Source organism: Microtus ochrogaster, unplaced genomic scaffold, assembly GCF_000317375.1.
Source record: "Microtus ochrogaster isolate Prairie Vole_2 unplaced genomic scaffold, MicOch1.0 UNK3, whole genome shotgun sequence".
Classification (NCBI taxonomy): domain Eukaryota; kingdom Metazoa; phylum Chordata; class Mammalia; order Rodentia; family Cricetidae; genus Microtus; species Microtus ochrogaster.
This window is the reverse complement of record NW_004949101.1, coordinates 10,155,494-10,173,696: the sequence shown is the minus strand read 5'-3', so window position 1 is coordinate 10,173,696 and position 18,203 is coordinate 10,155,494. Positions and strand designations below refer to the sequence as shown.

At 41.8% G+C, this 18,203-nt stretch overlaps 1 non-coding gene across 1 annotated transcript; it reads left to right on the top strand.

Moving 5' to 3' along the window:
• The first annotated feature begins 8,345 nt into the window (after positions 1-8,345).
• LOC113458115 lies at positions 8,346-8,484 on the top strand. The gene has a single exon (XR_003378550.1).
• The last annotated feature ends 9,719 nt before the right edge of the window (positions 8,485-18,203 follow it).

The following is an 18,203-nucleotide window of genomic DNA, read 5'->3' as shown; positions in this document are numbered from 1 at the left end:
AATCAATCAATCAATCAATCAATAAATAAATAAATAAAAGAAAAAAGGGGGGCAAAAAACACAGAAGCAAACTGCAGAAGAAGAGAAATGGGATAATTTCAGTTAGAAAAATTTACTACAGACAAGTCAGGCTAAGGCTGGGCATTCATAATAAAGAATAAGTCTCCGTGTATTTATTTGGGACCTGGGTTCCAGATCCTCAAAGGGTAAAAAAAAAAAATCAATTACAGCTACCATTGGATTCCTAACTCAGAAACATTGAGGCAATAGACACTGTTTCAAGCTTCTGATTTGGAGGTAATCTTTACGCACTAGTAGACAACTAAGTCCTGATTTGTTGCCTCACATTCAGCCAGATGGTTCAGTCTTCCCGTCTAGACAGAGCTGTCACTCACGCCATCTTCCTTGCAGCTTCAGTAAGCTTTCAGAGTGGCTCACAGCTGTTCCAGAGTGTTCTTTCAGGAGAAACATCATGACCCCGTCTGCCAGCGGGGAGCCAGCCAGCCCATTGTCAGCAATGGTCACAGAAATCCCGTCTGGAGTCTTTTCACTCCCTCACATGCATGTTCAAGCAGAGCTTCTGAAGTTCAGTCTTGGCAAATATTATTCCTGTTTCTCTCATGGAACAATGGCATTTTTTAACTTTTTGCCCCGGGGTGTGCCCAACTGTTCTTTCTGCCTAGCCTGAAGTGGATGCTCACATAGGGAGACAGGCACTCATTTCCGTTTCCACACCACATGGATACCTCCTAGAGAACTGCCTGACAAACCCATATTTTAAAACAACAGAAAAAGCCTTTCTTTCAAGGAAGTCATCTGAGATCCAGGTTTTGGTCCTCAGTTTGTTCCTGGTTTCTAAAACGGAATGTACCTAAACAGCGCTACTTGTTTCACTGTTAGCCAGCACTTCAGAACAGAGACCCGCAACTCTATATTAGCTATACAAAAGAGAAGGGAAATGATACAATGATTTCTCAGAAATGCAAGGTCCTTCTGACCTCAGAGCTGACTCTCCCACCTGCCTCACAGCCTGCTTTCTCATAAAACCCAAGAACTATCTGCTCAGGGATGGCACTAAGCACAGTGCCCAATCAATCGTTAATCAATACTCTATAGACTTTCCTATAAGCCAAACTTATTGCAGCAATTTCTCAATTATGATTCCTTCTTTCCAGGTACATCTAGGTTTGTATCAATTTGACAAGCACAAGACAGCTCATAACCAAAGCTCATAAAAATTAGATGAAATCTAAGCAAATAATGTTGAGATAAGAAGGGGAAGATGTTTTCCCTTGTTACAATCTCTTACTTCTTTCAGAAGAGACCCCTCTGGTCTCCATCTATCCAGATTCACGCATTTGCTCAGCTGGACTTCCTACAGCCCTTGTTCTCTTATGTAACCTCTTCTTTTCGCAATACCAAATATAAATTCCAGAAATGCCTTTCACCTTGCGATAAGGAGCTACTGCCCTGGTGTGATAACACAGTGCTAAATTTGTTTACAGATGTGGGTGACGGGCTGATAACGCTCTGCCCGGAGCATGGTTTGCTGGTATACCTGAACACAAAAGGACACCAGAGACTTGCAGGAAACCCTGTGAGGGAACAGCGAGGACTCTGCAGACTCATGAGAAACATGACTTTGTTTCACCCAGTTATGTCCCTGTTGTTAAACTAGAATTTAACAACAAATTTCCTCATAGAGGGGCTCATGTACTTCCATTTCAAGGTCTAAGGAAGCAAGAAAGCACATTCTAAACATATCATGAAGAAATTTTGACTGTAAAGCAAGGGTGAGCTCGAGGACTCAAAAGATAACAGAGGAAATGTGATCTAGGAGCTAGCACTCTCTGTGCGTGTGTGTATGTGTGTGTGTGCGTGCATCGTAAATTGGGTTAACAGTTAAAATGAAGATTCCAGGATAGGAAAAGCTCAATTTGAGTTTGCGAGCACAATCTAGTCCATTTGGATGCTAATGGGAAGTAAACTGTCAGTTTTGATATACGTGGAACCCCGCCAGAATAAGTTTTACTGGGAAGGCCACTGGGGGCTTAAGCTAAGTCTTCCCTGTCATGCAGGCTAGAATTCAGAGGCAGTATTATGACTAACTCCCTTGACCCACTTTTCATGGTGGAAATTTTTGAGTGAAGATATAAGCAAAAGCAACTAGATTGAGCTAATCACTTTCTACCTTTGAAAGCCCATTCACACCCATCAACTTGGGGCAGCTGCCCAGGTTACAGCCTTGGGGAAAGTGCCATGGAAGGATTATATCAGAGTTGTTATTCCTTAATCATCAGCCCTGGGCCCAGAGTCCTAGTTCTTACTGAGGGAAATGTTCCCTAGGGTTGAACAAGACCTGTGCTCTCCCATAGCCTTAGATTCTCTCTCTTTACCAGGGCCAGCTTTGAAAGTTGCCAGCATAAGTGGACCCAAAACTCCCACCCCTTCCCAGCGTGGCCTGAACAAGGCAATGTAAATCTCTTGGATCCTTCTGCTACTTGCTAGAATCAGGGGCTTCTAAAGGGACTGACAATTTCCTTCTGTCTGTGATTTGCAAACATGGGTGAATCCTTGGTGCACAGCTGTGATACAAGGCTATCAAATGCTCCCAAAGCACTTACGACAGCATCCTAGTGGCTGCAGGCTGGAGGTGAAAGGGCAGATGGAGGTTTTTGTATAAAGATGCCTCCAGAGCCCACCTGACCACCAGCATCTCCTTATTTCTGCTGGGCACTGGACTGCACTGCTGGATAAAGGGTCCCTCCACATCATTTAAAGGAGAAAAGACATGAGCTCCAGAGAGTTCATATTTAGGAGGAATATTTGTGGTGAAGACAGCAGAGAAACAATAACAAAAAGGAAAAGAAATCATGTAGAACTTGGAAAGGGGGACCAAGAACCATGGGAGGTTCTCAGCAATACCAGGCAGAGCTGATTCTAGGTTTATACTTTGTTGCACATGAAATTCAAAATTATGAGGGCAACCACTCCTTTGCCTACTCAAGTTTCTGCTCTCCAATAAGCCTCTTTGTCGATGCAGTACTCCAGATCAGACCAAATCAAACCGAATTAGAAAAAGCCCAGGTTTAATATATAAAATGTTCCTGGATAATTTTCCAGCCTCCTAGAGAGGAGATGGGAAAGAGAGACCGGCAAAGCATATGTCTGTTTCCTGGGGGGCGGGAGCATTTTAAATACCCCGTGAAAGTGCTCTTGACTATCTCTGGGGGAGGGATTGTCATTTGATGGACTTTCTGAGATGTGGCTGGGTGCTTGGAGTGGAACTTCCACCAAAGCATTCTAGACTCTTAGGGTATCTGGATGCCAGGGCCTGGGGTGAAGCTTCCACAGAACATCCCAGACTCTTTAGGTATATGGATGCCAGTTCATATCTGACTGCTTCCTGCAGACATGAGGCAATTTGGGGGAGAGGGGAGTTGGAAGTTGATGGGCTCATGCTCACTGGCAGGTGTAGGTGGAGAAGCATCTAGTTAACTGCCATCCTGGAGAATTCAGGCATTTGTTTCTTAAGGAAGCAGAAAAGGTAAGTTGCTAGAAAAAAATGATTTTTAATACCTATCCTAGTTGTGCCAACAAAGATGGGAGTGTCAAGAAGAACACATAGGTCTTTCCTTAAGACATCTTGGGAAACCTGAGGGTGGAGAGTCCCAGATGTTGGAGAGACCATGTATAGGTGCCCACTTGAGCCTGGAGAGGAGGTACCAGCATGGATGTCCCAAGAAGTTGGGATAAATGGGTGGTGAGGATCATGGTGTGAGGTCCTGTCCTTGGGGCTCAAAAGACCCAAGAACTAACCTCTTGCGGAGTATTCTGTCCGCCAGGGGGAGCAGAGAGGGCAGGTATGATAAAGAAAGAGCGTGAGAAGAATTGCCCTGCAAGAATGCAGGTAGAAAAGGGATCCTGCATGACAGAAATTGGTGAGTGTATTGTAGGACCCAAGTGTAGTGTTAAAACAGAATAACTGGCTCCACTAGAAAGTCAATAGACATACCTACTGCCTGAAGCCTCTCTCTAGGCTCAGAGAGGGCAGTGGGAGTCACCAAGTCTGGGCTACATCAGTCCTCCACTAGACTGAGTAGTTCAAAGGCTGGAACGGTCTAAGATGCCAATGTTGGTTAATATTGACCTCTGTGGTGTAACATAGAAAGTGAGCCCACACAGGGGCATTCCAAATTCCAATGTCCAGGCTGTCGGCAGAGGGGCCATGACTTCTCTGGGTCAGGACAATACTGTGATCAGTGGCCACGGGCTGCATTTGAAACAGGTTCCTGGTAGAGTTGACTTGGGCTGAGTTCCTCGGGGATGGAGATTTGTGGTTGACTTCCTTTGTCCCCTTGTGGGGGACCCAATCGTCTCAGAGCAGCTGATAAGGCTTGGCTTGGAGCATAGTCTTCTGTTGCAGCCTTGTCTGTTGGGAGGACTCACTTGTCTCTTCTTGAGCATCGGAAACTTTAAACACCATTTTCACCACCTACTGTATGGGAGTTTGGGGACCTTCCTCAGCTTTTTAAAGTTCTTTCTAGTATCTGGAACTGACTAAAAAATGAAATGGTGATTAGGATCATGGCTCCAGCTAGGGAGGCTGGGTCAAGTTGCATATACTGAACCATAATCTGGTCTGCAAATGGTCTTGCTGCTGCCTGAACTCGGTTTTTCTCCTCAGCCGTGAGAGTGTTGCCCTGGATGACATAGAGCTCACGTCAGGTCAAATGGAAGGCCTGGGAGAGATAATGGAACTCTTGATAAAAAGAGGAGGATTAGCAGAGAAGGAACCTAACCGCTTCTCTATTTGTGAAAGGTCCTGAAGGGAGAAGGAAGCTTGGACTCAAACTATTCCATCTCCATTGGCTCCAGCTACCCCTCAGAGAGGGCAGACGAGGGCATGGCTTTGGCAAGGCTGGGTATGAGAACAGATGGAGAGGATTCTGGGGAATTAGGCCAAGGTGTAGAGGAGGACCAGAAGGTGGGTTGTGGCAAGGAAGGGCGGGGAGGAGTGGTAGAAGGAAGGGGAGGAGAAGGTAAGAAGGAGGAAGTTGCTCCTTGACCTTTGCCCTGTAAAGGGAGAATGGGGCTGGATGGAATATGAGAAATGTTGGCCACTGAATGGAGAATATGGTCCAGTAGGAGGGGGTTGGGTAGGCAAGCCTGTGGAGAGCTGTAGGAGAGGGCCAGTGTCTCCAGCAGCATGGTCAGGGAAGACTTTTCAGGGTCCCGGTTCTAGACAGGCAGGAATCTGGAGGTGCCATGACCCTAGCCAATAAGGCCAGTGCTGTGGGACACTGGCTACTGAGGGAAGGGTGGGGGAGCAGTACCTAGAAACTGTGGGCATATTGGCATTCGGTCCGCTTGTCCCGGTCGGGCAAGGACACAAAGGATGGGAAATTTAAGCGTTCCCTCCAGTGGCCATCATGTTCAATTGTCCAGGACATACTGAGTTCAGGCCTTGGTGCACAGAGAAGAGAAATCAGGCATTCAGGACACGTGGTATCAGATAGTTCCAATTTAAAAAGATTTTGTAAAAGGCAGCTCCTGGCTTCAATTTGTAGGTGCCCATTTCATAAGGCTATTCCCAGGCTGGGAACAAGTACAATGCATCCACAGTGGTAGGCTTTGGGTCTAAAAAAAAGGAGAGATTGGATATTTCCTTGAACAGAGTGTCTTCTGAAGAAGGGTTCCCATGGGGCAAGGCAGGACCTTATTGTAAATCCCGGTCTTTGGCCTCCATCTTTGGAGGACCGGCTCTTGTGCCCCTTGCACCTTGACCCTTCCCCGAGGAGGGTCCAGGTAGCCCGCCAAACCTTGACCCCTCCCCAGAAAAGGTCAAGACCGCTCCCCCAAGCTATTTAAACTGCTCCCAGCCCAAAAATAAATGGGTGGTTTTCCCTCTTTCCTCCCAGTGGTCTTCCTGTTGCGGCTTTCCAGTTCCCCTGGGGCCACTGGAGAGGGCAGGAGTCCAGCTAAACCTGGATATCTCTTAATTTGGTTTGTTTTGATTTGACTTGATTGGGATTCTTGCCTTGGCAGAGGGCTTGTGTTAGAAAATAATCCTAACACTTATCAAAGGCCCTGCCAAAGCTGTGTCTTTGGCAGGACATCCCCAAAATCTCAGGAGGCCCTGGACCTCTAAGGCAATAACTTGGAAGGGACAACTTACCCAGTCAAAAGCCAATCTTAGCTTGACAGAGAGCAGGTATGGGGTGTGGGGGCGGTGCTTTCCTACCATGTGGCTCTGGGATGGTAGGGAAAAACAGCCCCTTTTGGGACCTTTCAAAGAAAACTTTCTGAATTCAGATAAGCCTGCTGGACCCAGCAGTCCAAATTTGATGAAATCAAACCCAATTAGAAAAGCCCAGGTTTAATGGATAAAAAGTTCCTAGATGATTTTCCACAGAGAGAGAGAGAGAGAGAGAGAGAGAGAGAGAGAGAGAGAGAGAGAGAAGAAAGGAAGATCAGAAACTCATAAGTCTGTTTTATGGGGAGCAGTTTAAATACCCTGTGGGAGTGGTCTTGAGCATCTCCGGAGGAGGGGGGTTATCATTTGGTGGGCTTTCCAAGATGTGGCCAGGTGCTTGGGGTGGAACTTACACCAGAACATTCCAGATTCTTTGGGTATACGGATGCCAGATGTTGGGGTGAAGCTTCCAGCAGAATACCTACCACTCATCTCTTCATAGTCTCTCTTTTTTTTTTTTTTTTTTGGTTTTTCGAGACAGGGTTTCTCTGTGGCTTTGGAGTCTTCATAGTCTCTTAAAAGAAAACTCTTTCCATATCTGTTTTGATGGTTTGCGTAGAAGAAATGTTTCCATTTGTTTAATAGCAAATAGTCTAACCTGCACCTGATAGTCATAGTGAGCTCTTTTCCTATTCATACTGAGGAGCAAGGGTGAGATCAGGTGGAATATGGCTTCAGACTTTGAGGGAGTACTGCTATTGAATACTTCTATAAATAAAATAAAGTTAACAATGCCAGCTATTGAAGACTAGCATGTGTGTCCACTCTACCGTTATTATCACTGTTTACACCCCAGAGAAGAAACCACAAGATACGGTCTAACTTTAAATAGATCACCACAATAGTATTGTAGGTGGCACCAAATCAGGTTAAGCTGTTCATGGCATACATTATTAAAAGATTAAGTGAAAAGGGAAAGGAACTAAAGGTTAAGAAGAGAGAGGGGGAGGGAGGATGGAGCCTTTTAACTCTTAAAGATCAGTCCTTTTGTCCCTATGAAATCATTCCCATAATTATGGTCACACCTTTCTGTATGCCTCATATATCCGTTTTTCTTATGCTTTAAAAGGAGTACATAAGTCACTCTTAAAGCTTATAGTCGAAATAAGATAAAATGACAAAATTCCAGTCCAAAGTCAAAAGACCAACTACGAATCTCTTCAGTTACCTCACAAATAAGTGCACCGTCCCTTTGCACATTTATTTTCAGTATTCAGAAAATCAGGGAAAGCACCCTATGTCTAGAGGAGCCCCGGTGAGTCAGGAGGGGTGCCTGTGGAGGACTGAGAGGTGAAGACATAGGTGTCCTGCCCTTGGACTCCTTAGGGAGACTTCACACCCACACCGAAAACAAGAAGTGGAGTATTGGAGCAGCAAAGAGAGCGGCAATAGTAAAGTGGAAAATGGGGTATTGAGGAGGAATTTCTACCATTCGGAGCTTTCTGGAACCACTGTCAGATCTAGTGCCATAGCTTCTGTAGTCATGGTGATTTGATCTTCTAGGACTCCGTATTAGACACAGGATACGGACATTTCTAAGACTACTAGACATCTCTAGAAGTTTCAGTTAATTGAAGGTTAAAGGGTGATTCTGTGGTTTTATATATTTTGGAAACTTTTGGGTAAATGATTAAATACATACTAACTGACTTTAGTATATGTTTAACATATTGCCATATACTGAATGAAAAGAGTGATAGTATGTGTCATGCAATGGAATACCATGACCAAAAAGCAAGCTGGAGAGGTAAGCATTTATTTGACTCATACTTTCATATAGCTGTTCAGCATCAGTGGACATCATGACAGGAACTCAAACAGGGCAGGAACCCGAAGTCAGGAGCAGATGCAGATGCCATAGAAGGGTGCTGCACACTGCTTTGCTTCCTATTTCTTGCCTAGTGTGCTTTCTTACACAATTCTTTAGCTCAGAGATGACAACACACACAGTGGTTTGGGCCCTCCCCCATCAATCAGTAACTAAGAAAATGCCTTATAGCTGTAGCTTATGGGGACATTTTCTCAACTAAAGTTGCCTCCTTTCAGATGGCTTTAGCCTCTGTCACATTAAGACTAACCAGCAGATTTGGGCTTTTTGTCCTTTGGGCTGTGGTGATCACATTCCTCCTCAGTCAGGGTTGCAGGCCAAGATCAGTCTGTAAGCAGCAACTTCATGAGGACTGCATGAAGCTTGAGCAGGCAGCCTTGTTTTCTGGCCTCAGACAATGAAAAAAAGAAGATACTAGCCAGAAGAGTATATATGTTTTCCCCAACCTATTTGTTCTGAGAACTATCTGTGAATGAATTTTCTCTACATAGCAGACTGCAATTTAATCCTTAGGCTAAATGAAACCAAGCAGAAATAATTTTTTCTACTATTTTATTTACTTTGATTTTTTGTGTATAGATTCTGTTAACATATCCCATATTAGTCTCAAAATTATGATCCTCCTGCCTCTGACTGCAAAATTTTAGATCTATAATTTTGAGTTGCCACACCAAGCTTATACTTTTCTCTTTATATTTTGCTGTCTCTATCCAAATTTGTACTGAGACTATTATTTCTTCTTAGACTTGTCAAATATCAGATGCCATTAGTATTGGCAAGAGTTTTATCTCAATGTCTGCAGAGTTCGTCTCCTGGAGCAATGCAGTGTGCACACTGCAGATTCTCAGAGATGTGCTGCTTAGTCACACACAATGCTGTGTAAATCCTGCAAGCATTTTAAACTCTATGAGAGCCAGGGAGCTGTCTTTTATCATTAAATTGATTTGCACACCAAGTAGTTCAAGATATCTGCTAAGCCCGTATCTCAGGATCAGGGTCTCATATAGGACTGACCGGTGACTCTCTAAAAGAACTCTTTAACGAAGAGCTGTTTCCTTTAGATACTGAAAGCACTTATAGCCATGGAGGAAACAAGAGGCTGTTGTTTTCAAAGAATAAGAAGACCTTACCTGGGGTCCTCAAGATAGAAATTTTACGACTTCCATGAGATAGGAACAACTCCAGATGTCAGAAACGTAGATTAAACCCTTTCTGAAGACTTCGAAATGTTGTTGCACATTTCCGGCTTCTTATATTTCTGGTGGGTTTTACACTCTGTGTCATTCAGCTGTGAGACAATGGATTGAGAAACAATAAAAGAAATCCTTCCAGTTCTGTATTGTGTGAATCATCTTTACCATTGTAATTTCCAGACATGGTCAGAGAAGAAGAGATACTCTGTACATATTTTTGGTACGGTATGGGAAGTAGCCTTGCCAAATGAAATAATCAGGAAAGAAGGATGGCAAGGGGTCTGTTGACCTTCCTTTTGTGGTTTAATTGTGCTTGTAAGTCTTTGAGTCACTGTCAATGATCCTGGAAGGGCCTGTTGATTTGTAAGAACTATCAATATTATTCCCTAGAAGTGATGGGTGTGATAGAATTACTGCAGCCTTTCAACCATCAAGGAATTCACTTAAAAATATTAATACTAGTTTATATTTGTAGCTCTAGAGGCTTGCTATGTATTTTCTTCTTTAATTTATGTAACAACCCAATAAAATGGGTGTAGTCCAAAGATGGCTGAAAGCCTCCACTATTTTCTTATTTTCTTTTACTTACATCTTTTTGCTATGGAACTCCTAAATATTCTCACCTTCTGAATAAGAACTTCACAGCTTTGATTAAAGTTGCTTCTTAGTCATGGGTAGCCTCAGCCCAAAATGTCTTTCCTTGCCACCTTGCTGTGTGTTATCCTTCAGTTATCTTGCCTAGGCTTGCCACATGGCTTTTAGTCAGGGTCTAAGTGAAGGGACAGAAATGCAAAGTCACGTGAATGACTATATCCTTACTTGCAAATCAATGCATTTCCATACCATAAAATAAGGGGCATTGAAGAGGGGACTAACAAAGGACTCTCATATTGCCATGGGTACCAAAACATCCACTCTTTATTCATAGGTCTGAAAGGAGCATGTGGATCCATGTCTCCCCAATCTTTAAAAGTAAAATGTGAGTTGTCGAACAGTAAATTCACATATCAGCTTATTTCATTCAGATGTGAAAGGTACGCAAAACTTCTTATGCTCCAAAACTCCTAGAGTCTTTTCACATCAATCACCCAAAAGTTGAAGTTGTCTATCATTACTTTTATGCAAGCAGTTATTTCATCTTTTCATGTTTTCAGGTTCATGGAAAAGGAGATAGAGACAAAAGTTTGTATTTCAAACCCCCTCTTTTGTGCTTCTAACATACATTTCATCAGCTCCCCTCCCAAATCTACCATTATGATCCTATTAGGTCATTGAAATAACTTTATAAAGCAAAATATTTTTAGCTTTCAAATTAGCATTTTGTATTTTTAAAAAACCTCTCTGCTATATTACAGCTGTGAAAACTCAAGACTGCCACTTGACCTTGGTAACCTGGTTCCTTATTTGCAAAAGGACCAAAATAACTGCTTATCTCTGCGGTTCAAGTGAGTCACACTGGATAAAAACAATGCATTGCCAACTCTAAGCAAGTGGGATGAAGAGTCACCATTAACAATTTCCTTCAGTGCCACAAAGGCTCTGAGAGTTTAGCAGACTATTTTGGAGATGCATCCAAAAGTGAATCCGACTGTTTCCTGACCTATTGCAGTCATTTGGTTTTTCCTATGATCTTTCTATGGGATTTTCCAAAGCTGAGTTATTCCTGTCTTTGACATTCAGACGTATAAAATTGGAGTCATGTTGGAGACTTGGAATTAAGTTCAAAACTGAAGTTAAGGGGCCATTTTTGCTGTTGCCATGCCACTAGGAACGCATTATTTATGACAAGAAATTGGTTTCATAAGTCTTGGACTCCTACAGATGACTAATTATTACCTGCAGTGTCTTTCATAGGCACATTTGAAAACTAAGTTTTAAGGGCAGGAATGCTGATCACACATAAGTGTACTGTGGTGAAAGCTGTAGAACTAGAAATGCTTTGAAATGGTGTGTGCTCTTCAAGGACTGGAATTGGGTGGGCAAGTTGAAAAGAAAATTAAATAAAAGTTCTCAGATATTTGACTTTGTAGACACACACACATAAAGGGGATTCAATATAGATAGAATGGCTTTCTAGGTCCATGTGTTATGTAGCTTTGGACTTAAACAATGCATGATAGAAGAATACGCACACACACACACACACACACACACACACACACACACACACACACGACATATGCCAGTAGTCACACAGTGGTGGTTCACATTTATCCTTAACTCCAGTTGTAGGGTAACCTATGCCATCTTCTGGCCTCCTTGGGTAATAGGTACTAACATGGTGAACATACTTATATACATACAAAACACTTATATAAATAAAAGTGACTAAGTCTAAATTGTTTAAGCATTGTCTATATCAAATACATTCAGAATTTTTCTTGTTATTACTTTCTAAACAATGCAGTATAGCTATTTGTACAAAATTCCATAATACTATATATTATAAGTAATCTAGAGGTTATTTAGAGTATATGAAAGTATGTGCATTGGTTCTAGACAAACACTACACTTTTTAATAAAAGGAACTTGAACATATACAGAGTTTGATATCTATGAATGGCCCTGGAAGCAAAGTTTTATGGATACTGAGGTATTGCTATTCATATGAAAGGCAAGATATGGGACACCATATACCATAGAGGGTATCATGAGGGAGGGAAAGGTTTTTTGCTCAGGAGTTGGAAAGATCTGGACCACAAGGACACATTTCCAAGGGAGGCATTCATACCATAGACCGCATAATATCCTTAGTTAAAAGAGATACTTACGTATGCATCATTTATGTAAAAAGAATAGAAAACCTCTCTGATTTAAATTAGCACTTCCACTGAAGTTCTTGAGTGCCAAATGGTTTGATTTCAATCATCACCCATCTTCTTCATGGCAAAGACTGAGCAAAGAAACTCAGAAAGAATAATCTTGCCTGATAATTCATGATAATTCATTGAAATCACACAATCACACACACACACACACGAACACACACGCACACACACACACACACACACCATGAATATACATATATACCAGATTTGAGGGATTTTTATTTTTCAACTACCACAATGAAGAAAGCCACTGAAGCCTTTTCACTAAGTCATTCTCCAAGGAGTAATCCTGTGCTTGCGCCTTAGAGTGCTGATGGCTCTTTAACTCCTATTCCCATAGATTTTCAACAATGCCGCGAGGGAGCATCTTCCTAGAATCCATACGCATGCTCAACCTAAGAGAAAAACGTCTGCGTAGACTAATACAGTTAGAAAATGTCTGTATGAATCCAGTGAGGTCTGTTCTTTCCTTAGTCCTTCCCTTCCCTTTGTCTTGTTTCGTTTTATGAGCACTGGCAAACTGATGCCGGGACAGCAGGTTGACATGCCTTTCAAGTACTTTTGATGACCACCATGAAAGCAAACTGCTTTTGGGCCGTATGTAGACACAGTGTCTGAGAATTGTTATAGTCAGTTCTTACCCATGACTCCCGAAGCTCCCTAACATTGCACCAAGCACCCCAATTCACAGCTTTACATACTCACAAGATTCCTTAGAGTATCTTTAAGATCTGAGATCATATAAAACAGCTCCCACTCATAAAAGCACACACAAACTTGCCATTGTTGAGTGTTTTTTAAATAGAATCAGGAATGAATCTGTGACCTTGTGGCCCTAAGGTGGGAACGCTATCTATAAACTTGCCCAGACACTCTGCCTGTCAGTAGGACATTTTCATTGAACAAAGGTATAAAAAAAAGAAAGAGCCAGGATAAGCCAAATTTTCTTATGCGCCACAGCTCACTTTATTCATTTTAAACCTTGTTAACATTTGCTAACAAGAAAGTTAAGAACTTTAAGCTATAAAAATAGGAATGTCTTGCTAACTAAATAAATATACGTGTGAACTCCGGGTTCTGCTCCTTGCTCTGGATCGACTCACGATCTTGCAAAAGGGAAAAGAAAAAATAAAAAGGGGTCTAGCTTTGGCTTGTAAAATCTCTAATAAGTCCTTGGAGTTTTCCTCCCTTGCATGTTTCTCAGAGTTTCTGTTGATTTCGTTCTTTGTTTCTTTGTAGGATTCAAATGCACATGACTTGTCTCATTAGCCAAGAGACCAGTGGAGAAGATTCTAAAGTATTGGGGTTTTATCTTTAAGTGCCAGGGTGATGATGCAATTTTAGTATGTGCATCCCAAATCACATTGGACTTCCTTCTTCCCTATCTTTTCATTAACTTCCATCTGCGTGTGTTTTCTGAGAGCTTGTAAACTGCTTCCTCTCTTTGGTTTCCTGTTCCCACTCTAGTCTTTGTAACTTCCTTATAGTAAACAGCTTCCTTACTGAACCGTAAACAATATTACTGCTTGCATTAGTTAACTTATAAATCCTTCGTGAGAAAGTGAAGTTTGCTTATAAAGACTTAGTTTTATTTTGTTTAGTATTTTTCTTTACCTTTTCCTCCCCTCTCAGTTTCACCTTCATCAAATACCAAGATTTCAATGAAATACATGTAACTTGTTGAAGACAATAATATAGAAGCTGAAGACTAAATTTTAATGAAATTAGATATAGTTGAATGGTTGTACTTTTGGAAGAAAACTATTGTGGTAGACTTTTGATTTAGATTTTTGTAGAAATCCCCAAGATAGAGAGCAGAGAAACAGTTTCTGAAGTGTCAGCCTTCTGGCATCTAAGTATAAAAGCCTTAAAAATTACGAATTCATCTGGATTTTATGAGTCAGATTTAACCACCATGAACCTAGATGGTAGGTCCATGAAAAGATAGCTTTGTGGATGCCAAAATTACCTTCTGATAGCCACACAGATACCAAGTCTCTGGGGCACCATTTGAAATGGGTCTCTGCCTACAGACTTTTAGATTAATGTCACTTTCTGTGCTCCCCAGGAATAATATGGTCTGGTCTTCAACCATTGGAGCACACAGAAGTCTCTAGTTCCCTCCTTCTAAGCTATGTCCCTGTTGTTTCTTTGTTCTGACTGGGGCTCCAGAAATCATCTGTAAAGTTGCTGATAATTTTTCTCTCTGCATGTTCTAGGCCTGCTTTTCTCTCTAGGGCCTTGAGTTTTCCATCTACTGCATATTACATTTCACAGAGGATGCCATCTCTGTTGTTGCTCTTCCCTCAAACGTCTTTTTAAAAAGCCATTTTCAGGCAGAAAAAGTTTTGACTTTGCATCTATCATCCTCTCATCAATCCTCTCTGTCCCCTTGACTTGAAAAATAAAGTCCTGTGGTCTTCAGAGGTCTTCAGAGGTTCATTCCACCTACAGCAATGCCCCCTACTCTACCACCACACAGCAGTCTTAAGGGAATGTGAGCAGAAGGAAGCTGAAGGTTTCATATTTATATTCTAGAGAAGCTTTTGTTTCTGTTTGTGTCCTGGCTTTCCACCCCTACCATCCACCATCACACACTTCCAACCACTAAAGAGCACCTCCAAGCGGAATTTGGTTTCAAGCGGAATTTGGTTTAATGGTGTCCCAGAGTTCAGTTAGCAAGGCAGGAGTGTTCTATCTCTATCTCCTCTGCAACTCTGGTCTTGGCCCTATTCTCACTGTTATGCTTTAGAAAATACTGTGGTTCCCCAAGGGTGGCAGTGGGCTACACGGGACAGCCAGGTCTTACCACCCTAGGCTTTTGTGGGTCCCAGGCCGGTGGGATGCAGCGGGTGAGAGACCTTGGTAGGTCAACAGTGCAGGAGCTCTCATGAGCAGGCCGGGGCAGGACAGACACGGATAGGCACACCATATAGAGAAAGTTTGGATATAGTTTATTCAGTGGGTTATGGAAGGAAAGGGAAGGGAGAGAGAAAGGGGGAGAGGGAAAGGGAGAAAAGGGGGGGGGACAGGTAGCAGCCACCTCTCTGGAAGAAAGGCAGGGCAGAGGCAGAGAGCGTGCAGGCTGGAAGCAGAAGGAAGATCTGCTTACCTCAGTGGAATAGAGGAGTGGGTAAGGCTTGTCTCTTAAAGGGACAAGACAGACCATTATACACCCAGTAGCCTGATGTAAATTTCTTCATGGGTCTATAATAACTTCCTAGGGCAATGATTTTTAACCTGTGGATTGTGACCCCTTTGAGATTGTACAACTTTTTCATGGGCATCACCTAAGGCCATCAGAAAGCATAGATATTACAGTCGCAAACATGTTATGAAGTAGGAATGAAAATAATTTTGTGGTATGGAGTCACCACAACATGAGGACCTACATTATGTGGCTGCAGCATTAGGAATATAGAGAACCACTGTCCTAGGATATTTTCACATTTTTGAGATTATAGGGGGCTAACTCTTTTCCAATGAAACTGGAATCTGTAGAGAATTCGTATGATCTTTATTATACCCCATACTAAATTATAAACCAATAGCAAATTTTGTTTAGAGAAACCCATGAAATAAAGGATAGGGGCACTCAGCAATGGAGCAGAATATGCTGTCATGGAAGAGAATTTGATGGTACCCAAAGTCACTGTTTATAATACAGAACTATGCTTTACCAGAATGGTTTCTTCCTAAAGTTTAGACTATGTTGAGGTTTACCTTATTTCTAAACCCCCCAAAATCCAGCACTAGTGGTGTAGGAAGTGTAATGATCTGTCCTGTCTGTTTAAGAGACAAGCCCCACCCACTCCCTCCCCCATCCATATCTCAGGCAAGCAGATCTTCTTTCTGCTTCTAGCCTGAGCCTTCCTTTCTGTCTCTCTTGAAGAGGCAGCTTCTGTCTCTCCCTTCTCCTGACTCCTCCCCTCCCCCTTCTTTGATTCTCTCTCTCTCTCTCTTCCTTCTCTCCATAACCCACTAAATAAATATCCAACTTCACTCTGCATGGAGTGCCTATCTGCCTCAGTCTCTCATCTGCCACATGGCTTCCTGCCTGGGACCTGACTGCCTTCATGGCCTGCCGTGGTCTCAGGATTTGCTACCTGCTGTCATATCTTGGTGTTGGGGTGATGGGTACTGCTTGAACTAAGAGAGTAAGACAGAGAAATAAGCAAATGACACTGAGGATTGCATTTTTTCTGGGGTTCCCACATATTCCAGGTTGCAACTGTTTTTCCTGGAACTCTTAAAACAGTTAGACTGGGGACTAGATAGGCACCTGTCTTCCTTTCCTTCTGAAAATCTAGGCCTTACACATTTTTCCAAACTGAAAGAAATGTTGAGTAAGTTTTCTCAACTCATCTTCATCATCATTGGAGCCATTGTATTCTCTGTGATTGTATTTCCTCTGTTCTACAGGACACTTAACAGGAAGCATGGCTTCAACTTACTAAATATTAGTATACTTCTCTATAATTGTAACAAGCAAAAACATCACCAGATCATATGAATGTCCTCTGAGGACCAAAATCTACCAAGTATCACCCTTAAGAGAAGATCCAAGAACACAGAAGCAGTCTCCGGATAAACAGAAGAGATTTCTATTTCTGGATGTGTTTTACTTTTGAGTGGCTCTTAGTTTATTCACATTAAATGTTTACTAGGAGTCTGCTATGCTTTTCGATGTCATATTAGCACAAAACCAACCGACACATTCCCTGTCTTAAAGTGGACCCATCTATGTGGTGCCTGGGTTGCCACTTGGGCTATAGTTAGGCAAGACTTACTCCTAGAACTGTCAGGGATACTTTAATTAAGTCCTCAAGCCTCTACAATTGAGACCAACCCCCCCCCAATGAAATATGAGAAATATGAAAAGATAGTATCAACCAATCAATTAATCCAGTGACTGTCAAACTAGTGCTCTAACTTATAAACAGAAAGAAATTACTAAACTATCTGCATCCTAAACTTCTGATGTTCACCTAATTTTTTTGAGAGTTTGAGAATAGTAGAAGAAACTTTTGGAGGATGAATAAAGATTTTGCTCAAAAAAATTTTTCTCCTGGCCTGTGTAGCTAAAAGATTAGAGGTGGTGACACACAAAGCTTTGAAAAAATTGCTTTCTGGGAGATCAAACAAAAATAAAATAGGAATAAGGCTGCTTGAGACTTGGCGCTAGATAAGCCTGAAGTCCCAAACTCACTAACAAGTAAAACAAGGACATCTTGAAAAAGCTTGTCTTCCATGGAATGGTAATTTTAAAACAAGCTTCTCATCCAGACCTCCTGATGTCAATTTATGAAAATTGAATTGGAGTCCTAAATCACTCCATAAATTTTAACTAAAACAATATACTCCCATTTTAAGTATTTATGGCCTCTGCCTTTCTGGGTTTCAGATCTTCAGAAGTGAATTTTTGGAGGCATTCAGACACTTGAAAAAACAAAAGCATGCACTTAAAACTTCTCTGTAAATCACCGGCTTTCCCTCTAGCAAGAGAAGAGGAATCTCGACAAATCAAATTGAAACTCAGCAAGAAGAAAGTACTTAAGGGGAATTTATAGAGAAACAGGAAGGCACTAGATGAAAATAGCTTCTGAGAAAATGACAAGTCAGAGAAGGCCATTCTACACACACTTAATGAGCTTAGGTGTAACATGCCACTCAGAACACTGAAAATAACTGTGTTCATGGGAAAAAGGACTTAGTATAAAGAAGGAAGAATTTTGAGTCACTGTTATGTCCCAATTTCAGTTCAGCCTTTACTAGCTATGTAACCTTTATCAAAATTACTCAACCCCTTAAATTTTGATTCCTAAAATTATAAAGTAAAATTCTAACCCATTACTTGGAATTAATATAGTGGCATATTTAAGGTGTCTCCCATTCATCGGGCCTCTTACAAGGTAACCACAAGTTCTCTTCTTTATCCCCCATGCTCAAATGCTAATTTATTCCCCACTCCCAAACTAAGCATTAAATAAATTTTTAAATTCAGAGAAGGAAATGAAAAGTAAATACATCAGAGGTATGTATATATATGTGTGTGTGTGTGTGTGTGTGTGTGTGTGTGTGTGTGTGTGTGTATGACA